General features: G+C 44.7%; 1 pseudogene; it reads right to left on the minus strand.

Moving 5' to 3' along the window:
* Positions 1 to 12798: 12798 nt before the first annotated feature.
* LOC103695296 (glyceraldehyde-3-phosphate dehydrogenase pseudogene) lies at positions 12799 to 13821 on the minus strand (annotated as a pseudogene).
* Between the last annotated feature and the right edge of the window lie 1607 nt (positions 13822 to 15428).

Raw genomic sequence — 15428 nt, forward strand, 5'->3', positions numbered from 1 at the left:
CATGGGCTTTTTGACACTTCTACCCGCCCCACCCCCATACCCCCTGACACACTTCCTCCAACAAGGCCACACCTCCTAACCATTCCAATCTTTTCAAAGAAGAGACACCCCCTGGTGTCTAAGCATTCAAATATCTGAGCCCAAGGGGCAGGGATGGCGGTTCTGACATCTTCTTCTGACCTATAAAAGCATTGCATGAGGGGCTGGGGATTTAGCTCAGTGGTAGAGCGCTTACCTAGGAAGCGCAAGGCCCTGGGTTCGGTCCCCAGCTCCGAAAAAAAGAACCAAAAAAAAAAAAAAAAAAAAAAAAGCATTGCATGAGTAGAGGTACAAGCCCGCAAAAAACACCCCATTCACATAAAATAAAATAAAATCCTGTTTTTAAAAATGGCAGGACTCCGCAGCCAACCACTGAACTGAGAATGGGGTCCCCGCTGGAGGAGTCAGAGGAAGGATTGAAGGAGCTGAAGGGCTTTACCACCCCATAAGAGCAACAATGCCAACCACCCAGAGCTCCCAGAACTAAACCACCATCCAGAGAGCACACATGGACAGACCCATGGCTCCAGCTGCAGATGCAGCAGAGGATGGCCTTGTTGGGCACCAGTGGGAGGAAAGTCATGGAGGGGTGGGGAAAAGGAAAAATGTGACCAAATATATTATCGGAAAATTCTTAAAATAAATTGAGAAATAGAAAAAAAATCTCACCCTGAGAAAGGCTCAGGGGTACCCGGGGATCCCCAAACCCAGTACAGTTGCCATTAGAGACTTTTAATTGGCTTAAAACCAAGTATGAGCAGTCTTCTCTGGTGACTGCCCCACAACAATATAACAAGGCTATTGTTTTAAAAAATCATAGAGACAGGTCTTGTGGCACACACCTTTAATCCCATCACTCAGGAGGCAGACAGACCTCTGTGAGTTCAAGGCCAGTCTGGTCTACAGAGGAAGTTCCCAACAACAACAACAAGCCCCAAACATTTCTCTACTTTTAATAGGATTTTATCAGAGATAGAGAGTTGTAATTGCGAGTCTACAAAGCTTTAGTGGTGCATGGCTCTGCTGAGGAAACCACTAGAGGGCGGGCTTGCCTTACACACTGTGGCAGATGGCTGTGAATTCCTCTGAGAGGTCAGCTTTACAAGATACTTCAGCCTTAGTATAGGAGCTTGCCTGTTGAACTATAGAATGGATTTGAGGTGTGTTAATTAACATACTCCAATAATTTAAAAATAATTCCAAGAGAGTGAGAAATCGAAACACAGACTGCAAGAAAACATCTGTAAAAGATGCATCTGGCTGGGTGCTGGCAACAGACCTGTAAATCTGGCACAATTCTGGAGGCTGAGGCAGAATCAGAAGTTCAAAGTCATCATTGGCTATAAAGGACCCGTGAGGTCAATCTGAACTCCAAACGAGAATGTGTTTGGGTCTAGCAGTCATATTAAAATGAGAGCATGGCTTCACTGTTGGAGGTGGAGACAGAGGATTGGCGGCTTACCAGGTTCAACGAGAAACAGTCTCAAAGACTCAAAAGGTGAATGTAATCTCACACATTTGCATACAGCACACACTCATACGCTTTACTCACATACACACACATGTATACACACACACATATATATGTATACACACACACACACAAACACACACACACACACACACAAACATTCACATACATGCATACATACACCAGAAAGATGTCTTCCCAGGATGGCAAAACGCACCTGTAACCAATCCCGGCACTGGGGAGGTAGAGGCAGGAGTATTTGGAGTACGAGGTCTTCGTGGGCTGTGTGAGATCCTGTCTCAGCAATACTCCCTACCGAATGTCCTGCACAGTTGAGTGGATAAACTGTAGTATATCCAGACAAGGGAATATTAGTTCATCACTAAAACGAAATGAGATTCAAAGCCATGAAAAGACACAGGGTACCTTAATACTTAAATAATAGTTAAATACTTATTAGTAAAAGAAGCCAAGGATGCACGCCGTATGATTCCAACTTCGCCTTAAGAAAGACGGAAAACCATGGGGCTGGTAGACAAGATGAGTGGTTGCCAGTGCTTAGGAAGGAAGGAAGGAAGGATGGTGATGGTGAGTAGAAGGGCACAGGGCAGGTCTACTATCTACCTACCTACCTATCTACCTATCTGCCTATCATCTATGATCTACCTATCTACCTAACTACCTATCTACCTACCTACCTATCTACCTACCTATCTACCTACTTATCTATCATCTATGATCTACCTATCTACCTAACTACCTATCTACCTATCTACCTACCTACCTCTATCTACCTACCTATCATCTATGATCTACCTATCTACCTAACTACCTATCTACCTATCTACCTACCTACCTATCATCTATGATCTACCTACCTATCTACCTACCTATCTACCTACTTATCTACCTACTTATCTATCATCTATGATCTACCTACCTACCTCTATCTACCTACCTATCATCTATGATCTACCTATCTACCTAACTACCTATCTACCTATCTACCTACCTACCTATCATCTATGATCTACCTACCTATCTACCTACCTATCTACCTACTTATCTACCTACTTATCTATCATCTATGATCTACCTACCTACCTCTATCTACCTACCTATCATCTATGATCTACCTATCTACCTACCTACCTATCTACCTATCTGCCTCTATCTACCTACCTATCTACCTATCTACCTACCTATCATCTATGATCTACCTATCTACCTAACTACCTATCTACCTATCTATCTACCTACCTATCTACCTACCTATCTACCTACTTATCTATCATCTATGATCTACCTATCTACCTCTATCTACCTACCTATAATCTATGATCTATCTATCATCTATCACCTATCATTTATCTATCACCTATCTATCTATCTATCTATCTATCTATCTATCTATCTATCTACTTATCATCTATTTATCTGTCTGCCTACCTATCATCTATCTATCTATCTACCTATCTATTTTTTTTTTTTTTTTTTTGGAGCTGGGGACCGAACCCAGGGCCTTGCACTTGCTAGGCAAGCGCTCTACCACTGAGCTAAATCCCCAACCCCTCTACCCATCTATTTTTAAGGCAAGGTCTGGCCTTGTCCCCCACCTGAGTGCTTGGATTACTTTCTATCTCACACACTAGTGGACACACTCATCAACCTATGATTGTAGTACTAAAGATGAACTGTGAAGGTGCTGTGACAAGGACACATCGTGTAGACCCAAGAACGAAACACTGTCCCTGTCTGTGGTGGGATGTTGCTGTATGGGGGTAGTAGGTATATGAGATGTCTTTGTTCCTACAGCTCAGAACCAACCTAAAAGTGCTATCTAAAACGTATTTTAAACACTGGCATGGTAGTGTACATGTTTAATCCCAGACCTCAGGTGCAGAAGAGACTACCAAGAGTATGTAGAGACCCTGTCTCAAAAAAGTCTAGTTTTTATTTATTTTTAATTTTTAAATTTTTATTTATTTCTTTTTCTTTTTTCTTTTTTTCGGAGCTGGAGACTGAACCCAGGGCCTTGCGCTTGCAAGGCAAGTGCTCTACCACTGAGCTAAATCCCCAACCCCTTTATTTATTTTTTAAGATAGGTTTTTTTCTATATAACAGCCCTGCTGTCCTGGAACTTACTCTGTAGATCAGGCTGGTCGTGAACTCAAGAGATTCACCCACCTCTACCTCCTGAGGGGTAGACGTGTGCCACCACTGCCCAGCAAAAATCTAGTTTTTTAAAAAATGCAATTCTCCTGAGGAATGGAGCATCCCGGAGGTATTTAGTGTATTCTTTGAGTCAGTTAGTTAACTGGTTTCCAAGCTATAATATAAGCACAGTTGACAGGATTTCTGAATCCTAAATGCTCTTTTCTGAACAGAATTCCTGCATACATCTTTTGGTTTCCCGTTCCTTTAGTTAACTCTATACTACTACTTGTGACCTGTCATGCCCTGAGCCTCACGGTGGGAGCACAAGGACCCCTTTACCTTTTATTACAGGGTAGGCATGGGATTATCCTTTTCCCTGCAAACACCCAGAAATAGAACTTCTTTAGAAATAAATCAGTAAGTGCTTCTGATGCATCAAAGTCCACGTGGAGGAGGACAGAAAGCTAATAATCGCTGGAGTCCTCCCAGTGTGACCGCTGGTGTTTTGCACACCTGGTCTCATTGCACAGCTCTGTGATGGTGCCTGCTCACAGCTGGGAGACTAGAGATGCCTGAGGGAGAGCAGCTAGCTAGAGGCAAGGGCAGGGAGGAGCAATCCCAGAGATTACTGGCTCCTGTGTCATGTCCCGGGAACTGACCTGATTCAGACTCACTGCCATGACTTTCCTTAGCGCTCACTAGGGCTGTGTCCACAGCGGGGTTCATGATTAGTGACTCCTGAGTGTCCACAGTGAGGCTCTGACTTTTAGTGACTCCTGACTTTTGATCTTGGAATCTGCCTTCTGTTCAAAAGCTTCCAAAGCCAGCATGGTGGTGGTTGTTTCTTTTAAACTCTTGTAAGAGCAGGGTGATAGGAGAGGGAGTTCGAACAAGGGTGGTGATAGAAGACTGGCTGTGTATATGTCTGTAATTCAAAACTATTTCCTGATTACAATGTATTCATGTGTAACCTTTTTTAGTAAGGAAGGGGAAAAAGAAATTTCTAGACAAATATTTGGAAATGGTGTACAGCTACATTGCAGTATATAGCCTATTTTTAACCATACATGCACACACGAACTATTATATATATTTAAGAAATTATATACTACATATATTTATATATAAAAAAAGAAAGAACATAAAATTGGATGGGGAGGGAGGAGGATAAATAGGGAAAACAGACATCATGGTCAAAATAGATTGTATGACATGTTACCCTCCCCCCCAATAAAAAGTAAAAAGAAGAAAAGAAAAAAGACAATGGTGGCAAAACCCACCCCCAGTCAGCTATCTGTCTTGTATAATTTATTTTGAAAGAATTCATTATTAAATAAGATTTTAAGTAAAAAAGATTGTAATATATATATATATATATATATATATATATATATATATATGATTAAGGATGCTTTTGAGAGGAAAATGAGGGTCAGCACAGCAGTGTGTGGGTATTTGCTGTTCTTTGTCCCTTGTACCCCACACAGAAGCACAAACAAAAGCTTCTCATTGTTGCCTCTAACCAGCTGATGACTAAGTCATCCTGAGTGGCTGAAACCCCATTCCCAGTCACTTGACGCCAAGTAGGGAATGTGCAGCTGTTCAAATCTCCACCCTGCCCCCACTGGAAGCCCGGCCCCGGAGGAGCAAGCAGGAGGGCTCAATTCTTCTTTATAGGAAACTGTTTCCGTGAACAGCTGTCCGGTTAACCTAAGGGTGAAACACACTTCTCCCTTTTCCGTAACTGTAGCAAGACTGTTTTCATAATTAATTGGAGGCAAAATGTAGTGCTGGGGGTTGGTTTCTTAGCAGTGATCATCTCCCCATGATGAGTCACTCTCTAAGAAGATCTCATGGCAGAGAACACAGCAGTGGCCGCTCACACTCTTCTCATACCCATTCTGCCTCAAAGCTAAACTACAGCCCCCACGCCCGGAAGGGTCCCGCTTTTGCTGTTTCTTGTTTCGTTTTGGGATAGGAGCTGTGTAGCTCAGGCTGAACTTGAACTGGTGACGTAACCAAAGGATAACTTTAAACTCCGCACTTGCGCCACCACCGTTGGTTTCCCTCCCTGCTTTTCAATCTGATGAACGCTGATAAGCTGAATGGATGTGCTGTGGTCATTTGTGAGTGTTATATTCACTGACTTAACATCAACAGGTTTTATTATGTTCAAATGTGTTCATGTGTGTGCATGTGTCATGGCACATGTGTGGAAGTCAGAGGACAGCTTGTGTAAATAAGTCCTCCCCTTTACCGTATGGGTTCCAGGGGTCAAACTCAGGTCATGAGGCTCGGAGGCAAGCGAGCACTGGCTGAACTGACCAGCTAGCCCAACGTTTTTATCTCAACTTTTTTTTTTCTTTTCTTTTTTTCGGAGCTGGGGACCGAACCCAGGTCCTTGTGCTTGCTAGGCAAGCGCTCTACCACTGAGCTAAATCCCCAACCCTCAACTTAAGATTCTTTGGTAACGATGGTAACTATGGTTTTTTTGGGGTGGGGGATTTCAATTCGTTGCCTTGGGCCATCTCAACACACACACACACACACACACACACACACACACACACACAAATATATACATATACATATGTTGTTTGTACATAAGTATATATGCATATGGGGCTCCGGTCAAAAATAAAGTGTTTTTCTCAATAGCGCTCAATCTCATTTTTAAAAAACATTGTGTGTGTGTGTGTGTGTGTGTGTGTGTGTGTGTACCACAGTGCACAGAGTGGAGGGGCAGAAAACCACTTCTGAGAAAGAATCTGGTTTCTTCCCACCAAGTGGGTCCGGTGGCACAGGTCTTACTGGCCCCTCTACTCTGTTTTTGAGTAGAATCTCTCACTTATTCAGCCGGAGTGGCTGGCCAGTGAGCCTCCATCCTCCTGCTGTCCTAGAATACTATTTCTGTGCCATCCCAGTGAGAAATCACTTTTCACACTTGGAGATTAATAGAGGGAAAGGGCCTTATAGTATTATAGTATAGTGTGCATGCGGCTCTGGCTATGGTCACAGAGGAACCAGCTACATACGAGTTCGCTTCATGCATTCCACAAACACTGTCATCCTAAAGTTTCCTTCGAATCCTGGCTCCAGGTCACACTTTGAACAATTTAAACAGAGAGAGGAAACTGCTAGTCTGGCTGTTTAGGCAGATGGGAGGCTCACACCGCACAGGTATTACATGTTGCTTGAAAGATTTTTTTTTTTTTTTTTTTTTTTTGGTTCTTTTTTTCGGAGCTGGGGACGGAACCCAGGGCCTTGCGCTTCCTAGGTAAGTGCTCTACCACTGAGCTAAATCCCCAGCCCCTGCTTGAAAGATTTTAAGTACACAGTGTTGTTCTGTTTTGAATGGTTGTTCCATGGGGTCATCTTGCCCATGTGGCAGAATTATGCTTCTCTCTCTTTTTCCAATTTTATAAATTATTTCATTTTTTTATATGCATGGGTGTTTTGCTTGCATGTATGTCTCTGCACCAGTGTATGCCTGTGTCCGGGGAGGTCAGAACAGGGCATCTGATTCCCCTGAAACTGGGGTTACAGGAGGTTGTGAGCCACCCACCAGCACAGGAGGGTGCTAGGAACTGAACCCAGGACTCTGGAAGAGCAGTTAGTGCTCCTAACTGCTGAGCCATCTCTCCGGTCCTGGAAGTTGCTTTTCTTCAGGAGAGAATTGGAAGGGGTTGTAAGGCAGGGTTTGTCCTGTCCGGGAATAGAGCTGGTCAGTACTTGTGAATGAATATTTATATCCTGAATGTCCTTGTCTCTGACAGGCCGGGTCAACATAGTACTAAGCTTTGGGGTGTTTTGGAGGCAGGACTCCCTTAGCTAAATTCTACTCGTGTGATGTAATGTCTCCCCAGCGAATCTATTAGTAAGTCATTTGTTGTTGTTGTTTTAGTTTTTTTAGAACAGGGTTTTTCTGTGTAGTTCTGGCTGTCCTGGAATTCACTTTGTAGATCAGATTGGCCTCTAATTCTCAGAAATACACATGTTGCTGCCTCACAAGTGCTAGGAGTAAACACATGTGCCACTCCGCCTGGTGTCAAACATTTTTTGATTGCCTTTTAAAAAAGTATTATTTTAAATTATGCAGGGAGGTGGACACATGTGACACTATGGGGGCCAGAAGACGGGGTCCGATCTCTGAAGCTAGGGTTACAGGCAGTTACAGGCTGTCGGATATGGGTGCTAAGGACGGAACCCTGGTCCTCTGCAAGGGCAGTGTATGTTCTTAATCACTGCAGCCCCTAGTTTTTAAAATGGTTCAGAATTTTATTCTACACAGCAAGCTTCCTGCAAGTGTCCGTGTTGCTTTTGGAGTTGGCTAATTTAGTGGTTTCCTGTTGTCAAGGGCATAGATTCTTTTCACTTGTTCCCTGACTATCCTGACGGCATTGGTCTTACTCTCAGCTTGACTCTTTGTGGGCCCCTTCTCTTCCTGATGATTATTCTTGAATTCCTGCCCCTGGATCCCAGCTCCAGTGCCTGCTCAGGTCTTCCTCAAAGGAATCTTGCCCTAGGAGTGTTGAGGGCTGGGGCTTGGCACCTCACCTGATCTCTGTTCTACACCCCCAGGTTATCTGATAGGACTCCAGCCCCAGCCCTAGCTTTTCTAGCTTCATCTTAAGAATTAATCCAGGGGTTGGGGATTTAGCTCAGTGGTAGGGCGCTTGCCTAGCAAGCGCAAGGCCCTGGGTTCGGTCCCCAGCTCCGAAAAAAAAAGAAAGAAAAAAAAAAAAGAATTAATCCATGGGGCTGGAGAGATGACTCAATGGTCAAGAGCACTGGCTGCTCTTCCAGAGGTCCTGAGTTCAATTCCCAGCAACCACATGGTGGCTCACAACCATCTGTAATGAGATCTGATACCCTCTTCTGGTGTGTCTGAAGACAGCTACAATGTACTCATAGAAATAAAATAAATAAATCTTAAAAAAAAATTAATCCACATCTTGAGTGAAAAGCCACCAGCACCTTGGGAGAGGGATTTGTCAATGTCTCTTTATCTATGCCCCCATTCCTTCCTTCCCTCTGGGAGGTCCTGCCCCCTGCTGCTTTCTCTTTCCAGATGCATCCCAGAGTTCAGGCTCACTCATTCACACAAGTGTCTCTTATTAGGAATAGTCACTCATTGTGGGAACCCCTTTCACATTTCTACTGGTGGCTTTTTCCTTTTAAATACTATTTTTTATTTTCTTTTGTGTGTATGAGAGCTTTCCCTGTATGTGCGATTGTGCACCAGGTGCCCACAGAAGCTAAAAGAGACCATTAGTTATGGATGGGTTACAAGCCACTCGAGGGTGCTGCGAATTGAACTCAGGTCCTCTGGAAGAGCAGCCAGTGATGGTCTTCACCACTCTTGTCCATAGATGACTTACTTATCTACTTTCCTGGGGATTTTTACTTCTTTGTTTTGTTGTTTGTTTCTTTGTTTGTTTGAAACTTTTTTTCTGCGTAGCCCTGGCTATCCTGGCAGTTGCTCTGTAGCCCAGGCCATCTTTCCTTTTTTTTTTTTTTTTTTTTAGTTTTTTGAGACAGGGTTTCTCTGTATAACAGAGCCCTGGCTGTCCTGGACTTGTTTTGTAGGCCTGGTGGCCTCAAACCTACAGAGATCTGCCTGCCTCAACCTCCTGAGGGTTGGATTAAAGCAGGATCTCTTTTTCTACCTTAAAAGGTTCCATCTCCATGTCTTGTCACCTAGATAGCCTGCTACTACTTAGGTAGGGTATGTCTTAGGTAAGCGCTCTACCACTGAGCTAAATCCCCAGCCCCCGGTAGGGTATGTCTTAAATGGAAAGCTCAGTTTCTCTGGTTTGCCAGCACCTGTCCCTGTGTAGGTATAAGCTGTTAACATTTACTATTGGATATACTGATTGGTCAAAGCTAAGAGCTGAGTAGAGTACATTCAGCACAAACTGCCTTCTCCATTCCTGTAAATACTTGTCCAAAAAATGGTGACTCTGAAGATGGAGACAGGAGGATCCTGAGTCTGAGGCCAGCCTGGTTGTATGAAGAGAACTTATCTAAAAAGCAATCTATGATGATGATGATGATGGTGATGATGATGATGACTACAACGACGACAATGACAAATTGCTGGGACCTGCCTTTACACATGACTTCATTTACATATGACCTCCAGTGAAGTAAGTGAAAAGTGAATAGAAGATCACACACCTAGCTCTAAAGACCGGAGGGCTCAACTTCAGAAGTGATTACAGCAGACATGATAGTTGAATGCAAAGTGACATTTAGTTTCTTTTTTGGGTCTAGACTTACTTATTAATTTTGTTCTTATTATTATTATTACCATGAGTGCATTATGTGTGTATGCATGAGTATGCGTGGGCTTCAGTGTGTGCATAGAGGTCAAAGGACAATTTTTTCAGAGTTGGTTCTCTCCTTCAGTTTATGTGGGTTCCAAGCACTGGGGTCAGGTCTCCAGGTCTCCAGAGCAGGTGCCTAACTTGCTGAGCGCTTCCTTGGCCCATTTTGTTCATTTTGTTTTTAGATGGGCTCTTACGCACATATATAAATAGGTGTGGGCTTAAAGGCTGGGGGAGGAGAAAGAGCATCCTACCGACTGTCTGTCTGCTCCCTTGAGACAGACTTTCTCACTGACTAGTAGGCTAGTGAGACTCTGTGATCTTCCCTCTGCTCTCCATGGCACTGGCGTGACAGGGTACACACACTCATTTTTGGCTTTTTGCATTGGTTCCAGGTTCTGGAGATTGAGTAGTAAGTAGACACTCTCACCCACTGAGCTGGCCTTCCAGTTCCCTGTTTCAGATTTTTAGACAGATTACAGGTGTGAGCCACCACACTTGGCTTACCATTTTTATATATTTGAAACATTTAAAGACAAATAGTTCCAGAAAGGCTGTGTGGCAGAGAACTCCTGAGGACTGAGTGTGTGCACGCACACTTTCATTCTCACATGAGTAGATGAGTAGAGGTGCAATCATGCAAGGCAGCTAATGAGATCACTGTCTACTTGAAAGCCCCATAAACAGTTTGATGGAAGCCCTCCTACTCCTTGTTAGTGCAGCTCTATTTTAAATGTGCCTGTTTGGCAACCATGATGGTTGTATATGCCAAGGAGTAACATTATTTGGAGGTGTAGCCTTGTTGGAATAGGTGTGCCACTGTGGGTGTGGCCTTTAAGTACACTGTCGTGATCTTCAGACACACCAGAAGAGGGAATCAGATTTCATTACAGATGGTTGTGAGCCACCATGTGGTTGCTGGGAACTGAACTCAGGATCTCTGGAAGACCAGTCAGTGCTCTTAACCACTGAGCCATCTCTCCAGCCTGGGTGTGGAGACCCTTGTCCTAGCTGCCTGGAAGCTAGTCTTCTCCTATTGGCCTTAAGATAAAGATGTAGAGGGCTGGAGAGATGGCTCAGTGGTTAAGAGCACTGACTGCCCTTCCAGAGGTCCTGAGTTCAAATCCCAGCAACCACAAGGTGGCTCACAAACATCTGTAATATACATTAAATAAATAAATATTTTGAAGGGTTGGGGATTTGGCTCAGTGGTAGAGCGCTTGCCTAGCAAGCACAAGGCCCTGGGTTTGGTCCTCAGCTCCGAAAAAAAAAAAAAAAAAAAAACTTTGAAAAAAAAAAGATAAAGATGTAGAACATTCAACTCCTCTTGCACCATGCCTGCCTGGATGCTGCCATGCTCCTGACTTGATGATAACGGACTCAACCTCTGAACCTGTAAGCCAGCCCCAATTAAATGTGGTTCTTGTAAGAGTTGCCTTGGTCATGGTGTCTGTTCACAGCAGTAAAACCCTAAGACAGCATCTTAGCTAACAAAAGTAGGCTCTCAGGGAAGACTGTCAATATTTTCACACGGCCAGGAAGGCCAGAGTCATTTCCGTCTTTTCACATCGGATGGTGATGACTCTGTGGAATGCCTCATCTAGGTAAATGTGAACTGCCTTAGTCAGGGTTTGCACTGCTGTGAAGAGACATCACAACCAAGGCAACTCTTAAAAGGGACATTTAATTGAAGCTGACTTACAAGTTCAGAGGTTTAGTCCATTAATATCACGGCAGGAAGCATGGCAGCGTCCAGGCAGACATGGTGCTGGAGAAGGAGCTGAGAGCTCTGCACTGAGTGGAGCTTCAAAGCTCACCTCCACCACAGTGATGCACTTTCTCTAAGACCACACTTCCTAATAGTGCATCTACCATGGCCAAGCATATTCAAACCAGACATTCCACTCCCTAGCCTCCATGAGTCTGTGGGGGCCATACCTAAACATAGCATAATGCTAGATATATTTAGTACACCTCAAAAGTCCCCATGGCCTATAGCAGTCTCAACAATGTCATAAAACCAAAGTTCAAAGTCTTTTCTGAGACTCATCCAATCACTTAGCTGTAATCTCCTATAAAATCAAAATCAAAAAGAAGATTGCATACCTCCAACATCACGGGATATACATTACCATTCCAAATGGCATTGTGAGGAGATACTGGACAAAAGACCAAAAAACCCCAAACTCAGCACCTCCATGTCTGCTGTCAGTGCTCTTTTCAGATCTCCAACTCCTTTCATCTTTGTTTTCTTCCTCTTCTCTAGCTCTGCCCTCTGTAGCACTCTAGGTTCGGGGTGACTCACTCCAATAGCCTCTCATAGGCTCCCTTCATGGTGCCAAGCCTACTTCTTTGAATGACCCCTTTAGTCCTCAGCCGTTAACTGCAACTGAGGGTACACCTTCACTAATGACCTTTCCTGGCCACTCTCAGTGCCAAGGCTCAGCTGCTCTCTGTGATCCATTCATGTCTTCAAAACCAGTACCACCTGGGTGACTCTTACACATTACCAACTAGCTGGTAGCATGGGGATATCTCTGGAAAACAGCTTCTTTGTGCTCTCAGAAAACACTTTCCAGAAGATTCTACCTCAGTGATGCTGGTCTCTCTCTCTCTCTCTCTCTTTTTTTTTTTTTGTGGGGTCCAATGAACTTTACTGATAGTATTCAAGAGAGAAGGGAGGGCTCCCTAGGCCCCTCCTGTTATTATGGGGTCTGGGTTGGAATTGTGAGGCAGATGCTCAGTGTTGGGGACTGAGTTGGGACGGGGACTCCTCAGCAACTGAGGGCCTCTCTCTTGCTCTCAGTATCCTTGCTGGGCTGGGTGGTCCAGGGTTTCTTGCTCCTTGGAGGCCATGTAGGCCATGAGGTCCACCACCCTGCTGCTGTAGCCATATTCACTGTCATACCAGGAAATGAGCTTTACAAAGTTGTCATTGAGAGCAATGCCAGCACCAGCATCAAAGGTGGAGGAGTGGGAGTTGCTGTTGAAGTCTCAGGAGACAACCTGGTCCTCAGTGTAGCCCAGGATGCCCTTTAGTGGGCCCTCGGACCACCTTCTTGATGTCATCATACTTGGCAGGTTTCTCCAGGCTGCATGTCAGATCCACAACAGATACAATGGGGGTAGGAACATGGAGGGCCATGCCAGTGAGCTTCCCATTCAGCTCTGGGATGACCTTGCCCACAGCCTTGGCAGCACCAGTGGATGCAGGGATGATGTTCTGGGTTGCCCCACAGCCATCACACCACAGCTTCCAGAGGGGCCATCCACAGTCTTCTGAGTGGCAGTGAAGGCATGGACTGCGGTCATGAGCCCTTCCACGATGCCAAAGTTGTCATGGATGACCTTGGCCAGGGGGCTGAGCATATGATGGTATAGGATGCATTACAGACAATCTTGAGTGAGTTGTCATATTTCTCATGGTTCACACCCATCACAAACATGGGGCATCAGCAGAAGGGGCAGAGATGATGACCCTTTTGGCCCCACCCTTCAGGTGAGCCCCAGCCTTTTCCATGGTGGTGAAGATGCCAGTAGACTCCACAACATACTCAGCACCAGCGTCACCCATTTGATATTAGCAGGATCTCGCTCCTGGAAGATGGTGATGGGCTTCCCGTTGGTGACAAGCTTCCCATTCTCAGCCTTGACTGTGCCATTGAACTTGCCATGGGCAGAGTCATACTGGAACATGTAGACCATGTAGATGAGGTCAATGAAGGGGTCGTTGATGGCAACAATCTCCACTTTGCTAGATGAGAAGGCAGCCCTGGTAACCAGGCGCCCAATACGGCCAAATCCATTCACACCAACCTTCACCATCTTGTCTATGAGACAAGGCTGGCACTGCACAAGAAGATGAGGCTGTCTCTGGAGCAGGGAGGAGCAGAGAGCTGCTGGTCTCTTCTTAATCACTGTTAATTTCTTAGCTCCAGCTAACCAGTATCAATTGTCCCAATAGTCCTGTCTACTCTTGACTCTAAAGCCAGAGCCACATGGCTGAAGCTGCTGAGTTCTGCTGCTTGCTGGGGCTGGAACATGCCCTTCCCCACCCACATCCTCCCCTGTTTACTGCCAATGCTTGGCTGTCCTGGAACTTGCTCTGTAAACTATCCTTAAACTCAGAGTTCTGCATGCCTGTCTCCTGAGTTTTGGAATTAAAGGCATGTACCACCACACCTGGACCTAAGCTTTGCTGTACTTGGAACTTGCTCTGTATTAGGCAGGCCTTGAACTCAGAGATCTGCTTGAGTCCATTATCATCAAGGCAGGAAGCAAGGCAGCATCCAGGCAGACATGATGCTGGAGGAGCCTAAAGTTCTACATCTTGATCTGAAGGCAGTCAGGAGAAGAGACTATCTTCTAGGCAGTTAGGAGAAGGGGCCCAAGCCCACCCCAACATTGACACACAGGCCACACATACTCCAGCAAAGCCACAATTTCTAACAGTGATATTCCCTAGGCCAATCATATTCAAACCACCACACAGGGTTTCTCTGTGTAGTCCTGGCTATCTTGAAACTCACTCTGTAGATTAGGCTGGCCTTGAACTCAGAGATCCACCTGCTTCTGTCTCATGAATGCTGGGATTAAATGTTTGTCTCACAACTGAACAGATAAGCCTTGGATTTTAAAAAGATGCATATTTCCTGATTATTCCCTGATTAGAAGTACAATAAATAGCCAGAGGTTGAGGTGGAATAGTCTATTATAATATCTAGACATCCATGATAACCTGTATTCTCTTCAGTTTACACAAAAGATTATTAATTTAATAACCTTCCATTTAGATGGTTTTCTGTTCCAGGAACCATTTTAGACACTAGAGTTCAAATTTTTAAAGGTGCTAAAAAGAGTCTGAAGCATAATAGATGTTAGGAGGGAAGTAAAAAAGAAAAATACTTGGAGATATTCAGGGGAGTAAGCTGCAAGGAACAGTAATTGGGGTCCTCTCTCCACCCTCTAGAGCCCTTAGAGGACTGGTTACCCTTCCTTCCTTAAGGAGTTGAGGATAAGCATCGAGAACATTTTAGAGCTCTGACACTGGAACACAGAACCAGTGGATCTGTGTTGTGAACAGAGCTGTTTCCCAACTCTCAGGGTTGGTTGCATACAGTTGGAGCTAGGAACGAATCATGTGGATTAGTACCCTGTTGTCAGTCTGTTTGTTTATTCTGAGTCAGGGTCTTAGGTAGCCAAAACTAGTCTAGAATTAGCTGCTGAGGATGACCTTGGACTTTTGACATTACTGAGGCTACCTCCCAAGCGCTAGGATATAGGCATGTTCCACCGTACCCAGTAGTGAATGCTAGGCGAACACTCTACCCACCGAGCCACATCCTCAACTCTTATTTTGATGATTTTGGATCTCATGTAGCTGAGGCTAGACTCTACCTTGCTATGTAGTAGAGGTTGAACCCGAGGACTGA

This window comes from Rattus norvegicus, chromosome 6 (assembly GCF_021556685.1).
Source record: "Rattus norvegicus strain SHRSP/BbbUtx chromosome 6, alternate assembly SHRSP_T2T, whole genome shotgun sequence".
Taxonomy (NCBI): Eukaryota; Metazoa; Chordata; class Mammalia; order Rodentia; family Muridae; genus Rattus; species Rattus norvegicus.